Below are 18,257 nucleotides of genomic sequence, written 5' to 3' on the forward strand. Positions count from 1 at the left end.
TGATGAATCGGGTCAAAATCCGAATAATAGGGTAGTTAATTGTTACAATATAGGGTTTTTATTTGTTGAAAGGATTTGACCCGATTAGAGCATAGGATTGAAGGATGTTTTGAAAGATGATCATTCGGGTTCGGGTTTTTAACAACCCATACCATATAAATCGTACACGGATGATTAATTCCTAGAACTGGTTTTCGAATCGTAACACTTTCAAAATTCGGATTAAAAACACGGGCTGTATTTCTGCAAAACACGCCCTATGGTCAACTGTAGGTCAACATAGGTCAAAATTAGTCAAATATGCCAAAATCCCAAAAACATGGGGCCGTGCTTCTTGAAACACGGGGGTGTTCTTCAGTCTCTATTCCATATTTTAGTTAAAATTTCGTGATTATCTGCCTAATCTTGTTCTAAATTTAGATGGCCGAGTATGGGGATGATGAGCATGCTTTCCTGATCTTTCCCGAGGACACAATATGGGATAGGGTCAGCCGAAAAAGAATGGTTTTAGTGCACGTTTTGTGACTGGTGATTTGCAGGTAAAGTATTCAAGATGAAAGTATTCGATAGCTACGAAAAGGGGTGTCTGTTAGTGCACGGTTTGGTGTCCGTAGCGATCGAATAAGTTACAGGTTGTCTAGTCTTCATATTTAATGTATATTTAATGTAAATGGCATATTGCCTATAAATAGGCATATCCATGCTCATTTGTAAGTGATCACACACATGAGATATGTGAGGTCCTTGTATAAATTATATCCTCTCCATAATGTATTTATAATTATTTATCAATAAACCATATTTAAAGTATCAATTTCGTATTGTATAACTGATGTATCGACGCGGCTAGATCCTTGGTAGGTCTTCTTAATTGGTATAAGAGCAGACGGTTGCTCTCGTTGCATCGATTAAGGTATGAATATGAGTTTTTCATGTTCTTCGTGTTCATCAAATTTTGGTCAGATCTGGAGTAAATTAGTGTGTTATTTGAGGATTTGAGGGTGAATTCATGTTTATTGATGGAAGATGTAGCTTCCTGTGTAATTTGGTGTTAAGTTATGGTGTATTGAAGAATTCACCATGGAAGATCATATTAACTTTTGATTCAGTTTATAATTTAGTGATTGTTAAGTTAATTGGATGATGGATTTGTGTTTAAAATTGAAATTAGCATGTTTCTGTGGATTTTGGTGGTTAATTATGGTGAATTTAAGATTGCACCATTAAAGAGCATGTTAAGGATTGATTTAATTGATGTTGAATCAATGATTGTTATGTTAAACTGTTTATGGATTCGGAATCGTGATGAAAATCCTAGTGTTCGTGTTGATTTTCATGGATAATTATGGTGTTTTGATGATTTTACCATTGATGAAGTTCAAAAAATCCATATTCATGCGAAAATCGTTTTCCGGCGAACAGTTCAGATATAACAACCTAATTCATTATTTTACTGTAGCTGATTCGTTACGGGAGTCTAACGAATTACTGTAGCAATTCGTTATGGAAAATTTAACAAGTTAAGTTAATTCGTTAAGGTAATGATAACGAATTAAGTTAATTCGTCAAGGAGGTTCGTTAAGTTAAAGATGACGAATTAAGTTAATTCGTCAAGGAGATTCGTTAAGATATTGTTAACGAATTAAGGTAATTCGTTAACGGGTATGACGAAGTGAACATCTTAACGAATGGGAGGCCATTCGTGTAACTGTTATAATGAATGAGGTTTGTTATAATGAATGAGATTTGTTATAACGAATTAGAGTTAGTAATTATAACGAACTGATTGATTGACGACTGGAGTGGATATTTATAACGAATTAGAGAGGTGATTCGTTAAAAAAAACTGGTGATAATATTAATTTTTAGAAAATTTTCGGTGAATTTTTGGCGGGAAAATCGGGAAAAAATTTCTTACTCGAAATTTTTCTGGGACGTTCCTAATGTATTTGGTACTCTTCTCTCAAATTTTGGTAATATAGTTTTCGGCCGACTTTTTTCGCGTTTCAATTGGTCTAGGGGGAGCCCGTGTGTAATTAAGGAGGAGTTTTTGAAGATTGTTCAAGACCTTGCTGAATTTGTCAATAAAACGGGGAGATAAAACTTCCATTTGAGTTGATTTAGCTTACATCTTCCTACGTTTGCAAGGTTTCTTGAAAAATTACTTCAATTCGGGTGGTAATTCATGACTACAAAGCTACGTTTAACTGAGTTCAAGACTGCAATTGTTTTTCGATTGGTGATTGTTGTGTTCAAGATTGAAACTTGACTATGTGGGATACGAGTGTCTGTCCGTTTACTTCTTTCTGAGGGACTTTGATCCTGAATATGTTAGCTACGAGTATACGGCGGATTACTTCTGTTGAGGGGGACGATTTTCGAACAGGTTGATCTTATTGAAGAATATACGAGTCTTGTCATTGGATTTTTTTTTAATTCGATCATTTGGGGTTTATTAATGGAGGTTGGAACTCTGGATACCGAAGTGAAAGATGTTGAATGATCAGGTTTTTCATGAAGATGTGTGACGAGGTTAAACGTAAAGATATGTTTTATTTACCGGTGCTGATGGATAGCTGATGACTTGTTGCTGATTGTTGAAAGATTGAACCATATCATACGCCAATGGATGATCGGCATGATCTCCAAGAGTTTCTCACTTTGAGGGGGTGATCTGATTTGAGAAGCTACAAGTTGTGAGTTTTCTGAAAATATTTAAAGATTGTCTGTCAGCACAAGCCCGAAAATCATCAGTCAAGGGGGTGTCTGTTACTGCACGTTTTCTGACTGGTGATTTGCAGTTAAAGTATTCAAGATTAAAGTATTCGATAACTACGGAAAAGGGGGTGTCTGTTAGTGCACGGTTTGGTGTCCGTAGCGATCGAATTAGTTATAGGTTGTCTAGTCTTTATATTTAATGTGTATTTAATGTAAATGGCATATTGCCTATAAATAGGCATATCCATGCTCATTTGTAAGTGATCACACACATGAGAGATGTGAGGTCCTTGTATAAATTATATTCTCTCCATAATGTATTTATCATTATTTATCAATAAACCATATTTAAAGTATCGATTTCGTATTGTATAATCGATGTATCGACGCGGCTAGGTTCTTGGTAGGTCTTCTCAAATGGGATACTTGAACAACCGATACCCAGAACCCAACTTCTACGCGTGTACCGACACGTTGCAGCAAGTAAACCAACTGGGAAGGTACAAGAAGCTTTTAAAGTGGCCATGGGCGCATGTTCTTAAAAAAAGGGGTAAGTTGGTAACCAAACTAACCAAGGAATTTCTGGCTTCGTTCTCGATAAAGACGAATGACTTGTATAAGTGGGGACACAGCTATCCAATTTTGAATCGGTGGAGCATGGTATAACACTTTGGTCTCACAACTTGGGATTGATATGGGTGTTTACTCGTCTGAGGAAACCGACTCTGCTTTATGATATGAGGCAAAGACGACGTTCTCGAACGAGGATGATCAGGAAATGGGTGACCCGGGAAATACCCGAATACAAGAATGGGAACATTTGGCTATGGAGATGAACAGTATTATCCGAACTGCACCAAAAGCACTGCTTTACATGACCAGTTGATGCGTTACATTCACCGCTTGTCGAGCCATACAGTAACACAACGTGGCCAAAGTGAGGGGGTCGTGGGATTAAGGGATTTGTGAGTCCTTTATTGCATCAAGAACGAGATGCCATGTAACATCACTTACCTGTTCTGTCAGCCATTTAAAACAAATGCGAATGCAAAAAGCCCAAATATCCCGATCTTTGGTGGTGCCTGGATATATAAGCTCTACAATGCCTATGGTGCAGAAACAGATTGAACAAAACCCACCACAGTGGAGGTTTTAGGATGCCCTCAACCAGATCTGGGATTCTGAGGACCTCGCAGACATGACCATTCAGAACATACCTGTTAGGAGGACCAGATCGCCACCCCGACAGACCAGTCGCGACACCTATTCTTAGCAGGACGGCTCATCATCATCAGGCGCCAGCCCCAGCTCGTCATACCATAACCAGTGCTCTTTTGAGGGGCTATACGGGTTAATTGACCATTTTTAGACTCACACTACCGCTTCATTTGACAAGCTATCATGGCAGATTGCTACTTCTGACGAACAACATGCCGCAGAGTACGTGGAGACGAGGCGGGAGATTCTTTAGCTAGGTGAGAGCGTGGATCGGCAATGGAGACCCTTTGACTCAGAGCATCCGGGTAACTAACGAGCGACGACGATGGTAGGTCTGGGTTTGGGTGGTAGTACTTGATGACATTATTATTATTATTATTATTATTATTATTATTATTATTATTATTATTATTATTATTATTATTATTATTATGTTTGTTTGTTTGAGACAATTTTATTTGGTCGTTTGTTTGATGTTTGTTATGACCGGGTGTGCCGAGACATTTGACTGTGGACTTATTTATCCCGTGTGGGCTGGGTGTGGATGATTCAATACCTAATTTTTAGTACTATTATTCTCCGGTTTTTGTTGGTTGTGTGAAGTTTTTATTATTTAGGTACACTACAGGAAAACGGATGAAAAACAGGGGACGCTCTGTCGAAATTTCGTTAGCCCGTAGGGAAGTTTGTTTCCATTTTACCCACCATACCTCTTTTGAATCTTATTATGAATCTTTTCATATTGAGGACAATGTGAGATTCAAGTGTGGGGAGGGGAATTACTTGACCAATTCCTTGTTCAACTAATTATAATATTCTCTTATAACAAAAAAATTTGTAGGAAACAAAGATTATTTTTGTGATAAAACCAAAAGAAAATCCAATATATATATTTATATATGTGCAAATAACCAACTAAAAATCTATTATAACCAAAAAAGTGAAAAAGCAAAAAAGAAGTTTTGTAATACTGAGAATAAATTTATGCAAAATATGGTGTTTATACTCAATCCCTCCATTATTGTTAGATAAATCTCATGACATATAAATATTTTTTCAGAAGCATTGGGTGAGTTATATGTTTCGTGTGATTTAGAACTTGTCGTAAGTGTTAATTTCAAGACCATGCAAAGCGTTGTATAATGAAGAAGGTAATGTTATCACAATCCCCTCAGACCATTCTCCAAATTACAACAAAACCAAAAAAAATAATAATAAAAAAAACATTACCACTTTATCCCTCTCACCGGTAAAATACAACACTGGTCTTTTACCGAAAAGACCCTAAAGAACTGGAAATACATTCTTTCGATTTCAATTTCCTTTGCTGCATACATCTCGCAAAACCTATGTTGCCTCTAGAACTTAGGGAGAGAACCTTTCTCTTTAGCAATGAGGTGAGGAAAAAGTGGCACCAAGACGAACAAAGGCCACCATTTTGTGGAGTTTCCAAAAGCGCAATGAAAAGAAGAGCAAAAAGATACGAACGATGCTTCGTATGCGGAAACTGGTCCCATGAAGGAGGATGTAGAAAAAGTCAAACTCAGTTTCAATATGAATATACCAAACTAATGAGGGTGGGGGGCTAGTAGGCTCAAAACCGAATGATCTATTAGAGTTGGGAGTTGTGTTCAGAACAAGATTGAGGAAGAACTGATTCACATCCGAGATAAAGTGGTCTTGACAATCTGACCATAAAAGAGTCACCAGGTTTTTTACTAAAAGAAAAAAAAAATTCAGCAATCGGGAGAAAAATAGCTAACCATTGAAGACATCTTAAGACTCCCGACAATCGGCAGAAGTTGTATTTACCATACTCACCATCATTAACCTAACCCCTTGAACCAACACAATACATCAAATCCCTACTCTCACAAAACTGACCTATATTACCTTCTGATCTATTCAACCCTTCATAAATGGGGAGATCTGAACTTGTTACAAGCTTATTTATCACATGTCACATTTTGGCTAAGAGTGTTCGCATACATATATCACATGTATAATCAAATATAAAACTGAGTGTGAGTGAACATTGTGAGAACGTGACGTTTTGCATAAACAGAAGCTCATAAAAACAAATTGCCTTTTTATACCAAGTTAGTGAGAAAGATAAGTATAAAGTTGTTCCACCTCCATTCACCAACAACTTTTTGCCTAAAGTTGACAAAGAGAAAAGGGATGGTTATCTTCAACAGTTTAGAGAAGTATTTCAAGATAAAGAGGAGTTTGTTGATTAGTACAAGAAGGTTGAAGTGAATGAAGAGGGTGAATTTGTTGTGAAAGAACATGTGAAAGAGGACAAATCAATTGGCGTGCAAGTCTCTGAAGATGACTTTAATTCTGAGGATTTGAATGCTGATGACTTAAGTGACTTGAGTGATCAAATCACTGATGAAGAAATTAAAGCTGCTGAAAGAGGTAGAAGGTATAAGAAAACAGACTTAATTGAAAAATTGCCTCAATTACCACCAGTGACACCAAAGATGAAGAAAATGAATGAAAAAATGAGAAAAGAACATGTGTCTTTTGACATATGTGAAAGGTCAAAGGTTAGCTACAATGCAGTGAGACCACCAAGCAAAGCTCTTTTGGAAAGAATTAGTGACAGAAATAAGAAAAGAGTAACTGAAACTGTAACTGGTGACAAGTTCATTCCAGTGTACCCAATATTCTCAAGTCATGAAGTTCTGGATGTAGGAGAAGTTGAGACCATGGAAGAACATTAACAGAGGCAGTCAAGGCACAAAGGAAGCCTAGATGAAGAGCCTATGAATTTGAAGAAAATTGTCTTTGTTAAAGGAAAGATTGAAAGAAAAGATATCCAGATTGATGAATTTGTTCCCTTTTCAATTGACTTTGATGGTCTAAAAACTCAGAAATCACTTGGTGTAAAACCACCTAGACCAAGTGAAAGATTCAAGACGAGAAGTGATCATGAAAGATTCAAAGGAAAAGTGTGGTGCAAGAAATGTGATGAATATGGTCATCACACTGATTCCTGTAATGATAGACTCAACTTCAAAACCTTTCATGTTCCAAATGAGACAAAGTTTGGATAAAACTTTACCCTCTATAAACAGAAGCAATGTTGTAAAAGTAGGTCTACAATGCCGAGTACTCTCCGAGTACTCGCTACAAGGTATGGTGCCGAGAGGAGTTTCTTTAACTCCGCCTAGTTACTAAAAATTGGTCAAAGGTCGTCAACATTAACCTAAATCACATCTAGTCGGTTAACCTGGGTCTATTTTGACTTAAAAAATACAACATAATTCGTATTTCTATAATATTAAAAACGAATATCATTTTTTTTTAATTAATGATTAACATTTTTTAGAATAATTTAGTGTTTAAAAATGTATTTTTCTTATTTATATTGATATTCCTTTATTTTTTTATAAATATTTGTAAACTTATGATATTTGAAATATATATTACCCAAAATCTAATTTTCTTTATATTTATCATGTCCGAGTACTCCCTCCAAGGGGGTCGGGCGCCTAGGGACCGCCTAACGACTTTTGCAACTTTGAACAGAAGTATGAAGAATATTTGGAAAAGGGAAAGGTGTGTAAAAATGAGATGAAAAATGAATCTGATCAGCATGTTGTACAAAAGGCTGACAAAGAAAAGAAAGTTGAGTTGAAACCCAAGAAACCAATTATTGAACAAGGTAGGAGAAGTAAATCTCCTAAGAAATCTGAATTTGTTGTGAAAAAGAGCTTTCAACCTTTGAGAATTATTCCCAATAATGACACAAAATCAGTTAAGTCTAATGATTCTCAAGGATCACCAAATTGTGAAAACAAGAGAAACAAAGGTGTTATTCCTAGAAAGAAACCTACTGAATTAACTGGTGATGAGTATTTCTTGTTGAAACATGGTTATGAACCTCAAGGATTTCTTTGGAAACCTAAGGTTGAAGTTAAAGAGGAGATGAATATGGATGTGAGAGACTACTCAAGCAAGAATGACTATGTTGTTCAAGAATGTAACAATGAACTAACTAAGTGTCATAGCACAACTTCATTTGTGAAAACTACAATAGATTATGGATATGAAACTAATGATTCAGATCACACTGAAGTTACTCATGAAGACCCTGAAACCATAACACTCACTCCCAATGCTGCTATTGAAAATGAAACTGATGATTTGCAAGTTGAAATAGCTTGCACTTCATCATCTAACTAATCACTTTCTTTGTAATGTGCAGGAACAGTCAACTTCACTGAATGAAGTATGGTATATGGACAGTGGATGTTCTTGGCACATGACTTGTGACAAAAGGTCACTTGTTAACTATGAAGAGAAGTTTGAGGGACCGGTGGCATTTGGCAGTGATGAGAATGGAGGAAAAATTGTTGGAAAAGGTAAAGTTACTTTTGACAATGTTTTCTATGTTGAAGGACTTTAATACACAATCTTTTAAGCATATCCCAGATGTGTGATAAAGGTTACAAAGTTGGCTTTGATGATTCACACTGTTTCATATTGAGGCCTGAGTATGTTATTCCACCTGACATGATCATGATGATGGCCCCAAGGAATGGAAATTTGTATGAACTGAACATGATGGATGCTGTTTCTAGGGGTGGCACATGCTTTTTTTCTTAAGCTACTGAAAATGAGTCAAAATTGTGGCGTAGGAAACTGTGTCATGTCAATCTGAAGAACATGAACAAGTTGGTCAAGGGTGAGCATGTCATTGGTTTACCAACAAGAGTCTTTAAATTGGATGACAACTGTGTCTCATGTCAGAAAGGAAAGTAGCACAAGTCTTCTCACAAGACTAAACTCATCAACTCAATTGATCAAGTGCTTGAATGCTTCACATTGATCTCTTTGATCCTGTGAGTGTGACAAGCGTTGGGAAGAAAAGATACTGTCTTGTGATCATTGATGATTTCTCAAGATATACTTGGATTTATTTTCTAAGTACAAAAGATGAGGCTGCTGAGTTAATTATGAACTGTTTTAACAGGGTTGAGAATCAATTGGATAAAAGGGTTAAGGTGATGAGAAGTGACAATGGTACTGAGTTCAAGAATGGTGTTATTGAAGAATTTTGCAACAACAAAGGAATACGTCAACAATTCTCAGCTCGTAGAACTCCTGAACAAAATGGTGTTGCTGAGAGAAGAAATAGAACACTCATTGAAGCAACAAGAACCATGCTAGCTGATGCTAATCAACCTGTCACATTTTGGGTAGAAGCTATTAACACAGCATGATATGTTCAAAACAGGGTACTAATAAACAAAAGTCACAACATGACTCCATATGAAATTTTCTATAAAATAAAACCCTATATCAAGTTTTTCAAATCTTTTGGATGCAAATGTTCTCTGTTGAACACAAAGGATTACTTGAACAAGTTTCAAGCTAAATCCTTAGATTGTTTCTTTGTAGGCTACAATACACACTCTAAGGCCTACAGAGTGTTGGTTGTAATTGAATCCTTAGATGTAGTTTTCAATGAAAACCAATTCAACACAGTTGATGGTGCATCATGGTTGTTTGATTTAGAGAAATTGATAAAAATTTTCAAGATCTATCCTGAAGAATATGATGAATCCTTTTTGAAAACAAGTTTGTTTGAAGTGTCAAAACAAAAGACATTGGACTTGGAAAAGCTGTAGAAAAAGGTTGCAAGTAAAGAAAAGGAATATACATTCATAAAGGACTCCTCTAAGACAGATGTTGATCAAGTTCAAGATGACAATCAAGAAAACAATGAACGTCCAGTACAAGATCAAGTAGATGATGATCAAGACAACCAAGAAGTGCAAATTGATCAAACTCAAGATGAGGAGAATCCAAGCAACCAAACTGAAGAAGAAGCAACTGATACAGGTCAAAGCTTTCAAGATTTGTTTGAAAGAATGAATCTAGAAAACACTGGTGCATCAACTTCAAGACAGAACAATGAAGAAGCACCTGGAAATGATAGTGAAACAACTGATTTGGTCATTGTAGATCCAGAACTCAATGAATCAAATCTTGACACAAATGTGTCTGCTAATTTTATAACCCAAACCCCTTATGTTGAAAAGAATCATCTTTCTGAACACATCATTGGCAATATATATGAAAGGGTTACAAGAAGTCATTCTGAAACTGCAAACATCTGTTTGTACTCCTACTTTCAATCCCAAACAGAACCAAGGAATATTGTTCAATCTCTAAGGGACAACAGTTGGGTACAAGCAATGCAAGAGGAGTTGGCTCAATTTAGAGATCTACAAGTTTGGGAACTTGTAGACAGGCCAAGAAACAGACATGCAATTGGAACAAAATGGGTGTTCAGAAACAAAAGGGATGAAAGGGGTATTGTGATTAAGAATAAAGCCAGACTTGTAGCTTTGGGATGGCTACAAGAAGAAGGGATTGACTTTGAGGAAGTCTTTGCACCAGTTGCAAGACTTGAAGCAATAAGAATCTTCTTAGCTTATGTTGCCTCAAAGAATATCAGGGTATTTCAACTTGATGTCAAATATGCATTCCTAAATGGAAAGATATAAGAGGAGGTGTATGTTTCTCAACCACCAGGTTTTGAAGATCCTATTTATCCTAACAGGGTGTACAAACTTAACAAAGCCTTGTATGGACTTCATCAGGCTCCTAGAGCTTGGGACGATGAACTGTCAAATAACCTACTTGAAAATGGTTTCCAAAGGGGAGCTATTGACAAGACCCTCTTTTACAAGAAGAAAGGAAGAGATTTGCTATTATTACAAGTCTATATGGATGACATTATATTTGGGTCAACCAATGAAAAGATGTGTATGGAGTTTGAAGAGGTAATGAATTCCAAGTATTGCATGAGTTCAATGGCAGAAATGATCTTCTTTCTTGGCTTACAAGTTCAGTAAAAGGCTAATGGGATATTCATTTACCAGTAAAAATATGTACAAGACATACTTGATAAATTCAAGTGCAACGATTTGAAGACAGTTTCAACTCCTATGGATTCAAAAGAAAAGATGGTAGCTGATGAAAAGGGGGAGACAGTGGATGAGCATGAATACAAAGAAAAAATTGGATCACTGATGTATCTAATTGCTTCAAGGCCTGATATCATGTTTGCAGTTCTTGATTGTGCTTGATTTCAATCAAGCACTAAGGTCTCTCACATGCATGCAGTCAAAAGGATCTTTAGATATTTGAAGGGAAGACCTGAGTTTGGAATTTGGTAACCAAAGAATCAGTCTTTTGATCTGATTGCCTACATAGACAGTGATTATGATGGCTGCAATATAAGCAGGAAGTCAACTTCAGGAGGATGTCAACTTTTGGGTGATAGATTGGTGTCATGGCAATGAAAGAAGCAGACAACTGTCTCAATCTCAACTGCATAAGCTGAATATATTGCTGCATCTGTCTGCTGTGCAAAAGTCCTCTGGATCCAAAGTCAAATGCTGGATTATGGTTTGAACTTTCTAAACACCCCTATTTACATTGATAATACTACTGCATCTTTTATTGTTAAGAATCCCGTGCAACATTCCAAAACCAAGCACATTGAAATCTAACATCACTTCATAAGAGATTGTAGTGAAAAAGGTTTAATTGAAGTAACAAGAGTTGAAACAAGTGAGAATTTGGCTGACCTATTCACAAAACCACTTGATAAAACCAGGTTCAACTTTCTTCTGAAAGCCCTGGGAATGATTAACTCTAGATGAAATCTGATTTATAATGTGTGCTTGACTGTGCAAACTGACTGTCTTTTCAAAGTTTTGTTGAATGTTGTCTGTGTGTATGTGTTGAATATGATGTCTTTCATGTTAACTGGTATGTGCTTTATTTGACTATGTGGCAAAATTTGGTATCCTTGATACTTTTGCATGTTTATCAGTTGATGTGTGTATGTGATGTCATGATGAGTTCCCTTGATTTGAATTACTTGAATGTGTATGCTTATCTGACATCCTTGGTTAATTGCTTGAATGTATATGTTATCTGATCATATGATGTTATTAGGATAGGCTAGACTATGAATGTTAGTAATGTCTGCCTGATTTGATGATGTTATTTATGATTAAGATTTGAATATGTTACAACTGTTTGTGTCAAAATGTGTCTTTATGTCAAAATTAAATGTTTAAATGAATTTTCAAATGAATTTTGCATAATCACAAGAATTTTGGTCAAAACATGAGCATGTTGTTAATGGTGCGGAGATATGATAAGACTATTCAGTTCAAGCTTTAAAGATGCTTAAAAGAAGGTTTTTAAAGAAAAGTCTCAAAAGAATTATTTTTGCTGAAAATTATGTCATTTGCTCAAGTATGAGGAACATACACTTGAATATGTTTGGTCCTATCATCTACTTGTAGATTAGAAAGGATAGCCATTAGTCCAAAGACTGAAAGCACTTGGGGCAATTGTAATTTATTCTTTCACTTAGTGTCATTAACTCTAAGCCAAATGGACATATTCTTTTGTGTGTGTTTGGTCCTGCTAACTACTTGTAGACTGTCAGGATTGCCATTAACCTGGAGGCTGAGAGTACTTGGGGTGATTGAATATGTTAATGTGGGAAATGATAGTAAATTGACTACTTAGCCAATCATATGGATTTAATAGGCTGAAAGGGCACCTAGTACAGTCATTAACATGTATGGTTGCTTTCCCATGATGTGTAAAATCTAAGGTGATATAAACATAAAGAAACTGCTAAGATTTATGTGGAGTTACATTGTTGTCTATGCATGTTCCAAGATAAATCTTTCCAAATGATAGGCAGAAAAGTGATTATCCAGTCATACACAAGCCTATTGGTATTTGGTCCCCAAAATGAAATATCTTATTAAGAATGACAAAGAACAAATGTGAACAAAATTACTTTACATATTTAATCAACAAAAAGTTGATAAATGTTCACAACCTTTTGAGAAAAACACAAACATGAGGGTTAATAACAGAACTACAGGGGTGGAGGCAATTATATAAGTCCTATAAGATCCCGAATGAAAGGCTTGTTATTTAAACTGTAAGTCCAACTTTCAACCTCAAATATGTTTTATATAATTTACTATAAAAGAAACATCAAATAAATAAGTTCTGTCATTAAAAGTTTTTAAACCAAATCTAGAGGGAAAAGGTCAAATCGGGGTGATCTGGAGAAAGCCAAATAAGCCTTGAGAATAGATATGGAGCATCAGAAAACAATATGTGTTATCCATCAAATATTTTGCATCTTAATTGAACATTAATCATATCACCAAGGAAATGAAATTCATGCTAAGTCTAGACCTGCTGTTAACCTGTCTATTTTGTCACAATAATGCTGAGAATGAAGTATTGAGAAAGCTACTTAGTCAATATGATCCCATACTTGAGATCTTTTCAGTAAAGGAAGTAAACTATTTTGAAAGGAAACATGACTGAAATTTGATCTCTAAATGCACCATTTACTCTTAAACAATGATCTTTAATGATAAATAAAGTTGACAAGTGGTTTGAGTCAAAAAGTGTTGCCTTTTGCCTCAAAAAGGTTGAATATGTATTTTCGGGCAAGGTTTGATGTTTTATAACCTTTCCGAGCAAGCTTAGCCAATTTGGTCTAAGTTTATGATTTTCGGGCATGCTTTGAAGTGTTTACACTTTTCGGGTAGAGTATACTTAAAATTCCAACTTCCCGAGCAGGCTTGATGTCTGAACATGTGAATATGTTTTCTAGAAAGCTTTAACAAGTATAAATTTTATGGGCTAATTCTAGCAAGCTTTTATTTAGTTAAGACTTTCGAGCTTGCTTAATGTTTTGTTTGATTTTACAACTGGTTACTAGCAAGCTATTTAATATGTTACTATTCACTAGCAAGCTTTGTGACCTTAGTTTTAACACCTTTAGTCAACCGAGCAAGCTTTGTGAATGAATGACACTTAGATCAAGCTTTGATGTTTTAAACTATCTAGCACACTTGTGATTTGACTTTTTAAATTAATTCTAGTAAGCTTTGTGATTTTAAGTGTATGCTTGAATTTCTCTACGAATAGACCTTAAATGCTAGCACACTTAATGATCATTGTGAATATGTTTCTTTGAAATTACAAGTGTTTTCGGGCAAACCTTGTTTATCGAGCACACTTTATATTTTGGGCACACTTTAAATTCTCAAATGTTCCCCTAACATACTTGGGTTATTTCAAACTAATATTCTGAGTACACTTTGTGTTATGAATCCACTTCTAGCACACTTTGTATTCTTGAAAGTTTTTCGGGCATACTTTGCATCAAAGTATACTTGACTGGTTATTTGTGCACTTTTTCGGGTAAGGTTTGTGATATGTTGATTTATTTGAGCAAGGTGAGAAATTAGAGGAATATTATTGGGGTATCTTAGTTGATTCCTAGCAAGGTTGCCTTCTTGATGTTTAATACTTGATTACTTTATCTTGTGCTTTGGTTCTCAAGCAATCCTGTATTTCAAGTAAGCTTCCTTCATTTTAACTTCTAATTTGTACTAACATATAACCGAGTAAGCTTTGAGCAAGTGGAATATACCAAGCATACTTTGCAAAAGTAACTTTTCCAAGCAAGGTTTGCTAAATTTTATTTTTGGAGTTGGATGTTTAAGTGTGTAAAAATTTTAAATGGATAAGGTTACTGTATGACAGCTATTAACTCACTAAATGACAAAAAACATTTAAAACCCACTTTCAAAAGGTATATAAGAGGGTGTGAGATAAAGTTTTCAACATTATTTTCCCTCTCTTTCTCTCCTTCCACTGATTGCTCAAAGAAACCCAAACCGACTCATCGCATTCACCTTAATCCAAACCCTAACTTACCAGCCCTCTAATTCTGACTCGGTAAGCATTAATTATATGTTTTTCGACCACGATTAGATGATAATGGGATTCGATTATGTATTTTTGCTAACTTTTTGTTTTGTGTGTAGATTATAAACTTGTCGAAGAACAGGTTCTTAATGATATTTCTTACTTTCTTCTTCAATTTTATAACTTGAAATTACTTAAAGTTGAGAACTTTAAGACTAATTTCTACTTTGAATGTGTTTGATTATGTTTTACAGATATGGCGGACGAAGATCGATCGACATATCCATTTGAGCATAAGCACAATATGTGTGCTCTATTGCAAGTCATACCAGATAATGAACACGTGGCACCAATTATACAATGGTTGCAATGATCGAACATTCGCTTTTCTTTAACGGCGAACCTGCTTATCTACAGAAACCACTCGCTGGACTTTTGGATGTCAGCGAGGTTGTTCGATGATGTAAATGGAAGAAGGATTGAAGCAACAGTTGCAAATCTAGAAATACGGGTGACTGAAGCAATGATTCAGAGATGCTTGCTATTGAATAATGATAACCCTAGCCCAATCCATCTTACAACTGCGCAATTATTGAAAGTGTTTGTTAAAACCATGGGCTATCAGGAAATATACATGATGGACAATTTCAGAAGGGGATGTTTCCGAATATTTACATGTTTTTGATCCACCATATCATCTAAGGTTTTGCTCCACGAAAGGGATCATGGACCCTGATGAGCAGGGATCTAGCAAATGCAACTGTGGCTGTGCTTTTCAATCAACCATTCAATTTTTTAAGAATGATTTTTGAAGGAATGGTTCAGAACATGAAGAAGCCAAACACGCAAAAGTTTTTGGCTTATCCAAGGTTCCTGCAGATCATTTTTAATCAAGAATTGGAAAGACTACCTACTGTTGGAACAACACATGTTCTACAGAACCCTGACACTTACAAAAGAATTGAAACACAGGCTAGTTCAAGCAGATTCAACCCGGAAGAGGTGTACGAAGATTTACCATGGTTGTTTGTTGATAATATTTGAATTCCTCGTTTTCATGAGTTATTATTAGAAGATGAAGTTGGTGAGAATGAGGAGAATGATGATGATGAAGTTGGTGATGGAGGAGATGATTCTGATAATGATGGAAATGATAATGCTTGAAATGCAGAAGGGGGTGATGCAAACTTTGAGGGCATTGTACAACCTCAGGGGGAGTATCAGATTATACCAGGACAACCAACCACACCTTTTGGCACTCCACCATTAACACCACCCTACCCACCATCACCCATTGATCAAACCTACCAAACTCCACCACAAACACCACCTTTCTCTCCACCACCAAATGACCATTCCACACAGTCTCCACCCACTCACACAACCATCCTAGACCTAAGCCAAATTGAACCATTACAACAATCCCCACCTCAAACCAGAACACAAACCCCACCTCAAACCACAACACAATCCCCACCCTAGACCCAAACCTCAAACCCTATACCCGAACCATTGCATAATTCACCATCCAACACTCCTCCCTCAAATGCCTTCCTACTATAAAGAAACTTCAAGCTTATTTGCTAAAACATTGATCTGAAGGGAGAAATTCTGATTTAAGAAAGGAAAATGAGGAGCTGAAGGCTATGTTGGCTATTGCTCAAAAACGAATTCAAACCCTGGAGCAGGAGGTTGAGAAGACCTCAGCTTCCCCAAAACAGGGGGAGAATATAATTGAGCCAGCTGATGCTATTGTCAATGATGATGTAGTAATGGAGGATGCAAGTGTTAAAACAAATGATGCTGATGGTTTGACTTGCTTATTGAATTCTTATGATGATGATGAGGATAGTGAAGAAAGAAAAACAGTTGATGATGAGTATGAGGCTGATGAGTCTGAAGGAGATAAGCAAAATTATGATGCCAATAATGAAGTCTTGAATGTGGTAAACAAAGATGATGATGAGGTGAGAGGAGAGAAAGAGACAGAGGATGAAGTTGAAATGATAAATGCTGATGAGAATGTGGCTACCACTGATGTGGCCACTGATATATAAAATGATGTATTGATTGATATCTTAACTAAAGGACCAACTGATGTGATCAATGAAGATGATGCTGCTACTAAGGAGCTTATACTTAATGAACCTAACAATGAACAACCTGAAAGCTCCAAGAGGGTAGAGCATGATGAGGAGATGGATGAGTTGGATAGGGATATTGATGATTTCCCACCAGAAACTGAGGAAGACTTGAAAAGAAGAATGGATAAGGGGAAATCAAAAGTTAATGAATATGATGAGGAAGAAGAGCCTGTTAAGGCAGATCTTGTTAAAGAAAGGATGGATGAGGAAGAAGATAAAGCCTTTGCTGCTGCCAGGAAAGCTTTTGAAAGTGTTGTTAGAGAAACAAGGGAAAGGGAAATAATTGCCCAAACCTTGACTACTGAGGAGATGGCAGAGCAGGAGGTTCTAATTGATCAAGCCAATATTACCAAAGTGATTGATGAAGAGGAGGCTGATGATCAAATTGTGATTGAAACTTTGATAAATTTAAAGACAGCTGAGGAAGTGGATAACTCTTTAGCTATGGTAGCAAGCATGTTTGCACAAACTTATAGCCAACCTCAACAGGAACCTGAGAAACAAGCTGAAGAAACAATTTTGGAAATGATGGTTAAAGCATCAAAGATTCATGAGAATGTTGGCAGGTTTGAATAGACTGACTCAAGAAAAAGAAAAGCTGATAATCAGGCTGAAGGAGATGAATTAAGAACAAAGAGGAGATGGGAAGGTAAAAGTCAATATTTTGAAACTCCTGATGAGCAAACAGGTCCACTGAGCCCAGTTCCTTTGCAATCACTAAGGCCTGATGAAATAGTTCAGGGAGTTCCAAACATTCCAGTCCCTGATATTTCAACTCCTAATGAACCAAAAATTGATGCAGTCAATGAAACAACAGAGGAGAAGGATGAATCTGATGATGATAATGATGATGACAATGAAAGGGACCAAGTTAATGATGAAAATACTAATGTTGTGGCTCCTGAAGTAACAATGACTGAAGATCAAAGGAGAAACATTGACCAAAGTTTGATTGATGCTAAGAGGAAAAATCCCTTGGTTATCAAACTGATGGGTCATGGGATAAGTTTTGAAAGCTTAACTTCTTTAAATGATGATGAACTACAAAGAAGATTGAACAAAGAAATGGACACTATTGAGAAACCGATACAACAAAAGAACAAAGATGGCCAGAATTATAGACATTATATGAGAAAACATGGCTATTCTGAAAAGGATTTAACCCACTTCAAGTTTGAACAACTCAGAGATGCTTACAACAACACAAGAGAAGAAATCAAAGAAAAATTTGTAAAAGAAGACAAACTGGCTAAGAAACTTGATAATTTAAGAAAGAGGTATGATAATTTAAGAAAGAGGTATGCTGGGAAGTGTGGTTACCTATTAGATAAAGGAATGATACCAAAGACAGTAGATAGCCTGAATAAGGCTGCTGTTGAGTCACTC

Source organism: Bidens hawaiensis, unplaced genomic scaffold, assembly GCF_021521415.1.
Source record: "Bidens hawaiensis isolate Kalapana, Puna unplaced genomic scaffold, B.hawaiensis_p1.1 tig00055228_1, whole genome shotgun sequence".
Lineage (NCBI taxonomy): Eukaryota > Viridiplantae > Streptophyta > Magnoliopsida > Asterales > Asteraceae > Bidens > Bidens hawaiensis.